Source organism: Pseudochaenichthys georgianus, chromosome 24, assembly GCF_902827115.2.
Source record: "Pseudochaenichthys georgianus chromosome 24, fPseGeo1.2, whole genome shotgun sequence".
Classification (NCBI taxonomy): Eukaryota; Metazoa; Chordata; class Actinopteri; order Perciformes; family Channichthyidae; genus Pseudochaenichthys; species Pseudochaenichthys georgianus.
The window spans coordinates 26275251-26275959 of record NC_047526.1 but is presented as its reverse complement, the minus strand read 5'-3'; the positions used below and the strand labels follow the sequence as shown (position 1 = coordinate 26275959).

The window sequence follows — 709 nt, the reverse complement described above, 5'->3', positions numbered from 1 at the left end:
GTTGTTAACATTGAGGCACAAAATAAGCCCCCAATAAGTACGTTTTTGTCATTTTGTGATATTTTTCAACACTTGTGTGCTGCTATCTAATATAAATGTGTAATCCCAGAGATAAACTCTAAATGCCTTGGAAACTTGCTGCGTGTGGATGTCAGTCGACTTGGAGGAAGTTTTCTTGAAGTGTCCGCTGTCATAAGTAAGCTGACATTTCAAGTGTATTGCTTTTTCTTAACTTAATCTAACTTTTAATTCAAACTTTTCTTGTTTGTTTCCTCAGATAACTCTTCAATCATCCTCACGCCAAGTTTATCTTCTCAGTGTGGCTTCACCATCAAGAAAGACCACCTGGGAAACGCTGTGATTTATGCCTCCGTCCAAAACTGTTTTGATCAAAATGTGGTAAAAACGACTGAATGCTAGTTTGTGACACAGCACCAAATGTTTCTTTTGACGTGGCAATTCATTTTGAGACTTGTTTCCATGTGTTTTTAGGACGATAAAGCATTCACAACAAAACTAGGTCTGCGGCTACAATCTGACAATGTGGTAGACGAGTTTTACCTGGTGGAAGAAACTTGCTACTACTCTTCCTGGGCCTCCCGGGAAATTATCTGTAGACCCAACTACATGGAGGCAAGTGAACGCAGCATGGCATGTTCCCGTCTAGATGATTAGTGGCCTGATGCCTCGTACGAGTGTCAAGGCCGGT

The 709-nt window shown here is 41.0% G+C and overlaps 1 long non-coding RNA gene across 1 annotated transcript; it reads left to right on the top strand.

Annotated features, from left to right (window-relative positions):
* Nucleotides 1-628, top strand: LOC117440158 (uncharacterized). Its single transcript, XR_004551227.2, has 4 exons — nt 1-37; nt 110-196; nt 278-399; nt 493-628. It is a non-coding gene; the product is annotated as an uncharacterized lncRNA (long non-coding RNA).
* Nucleotides 629-709: the final 81 nt, after the last annotated feature.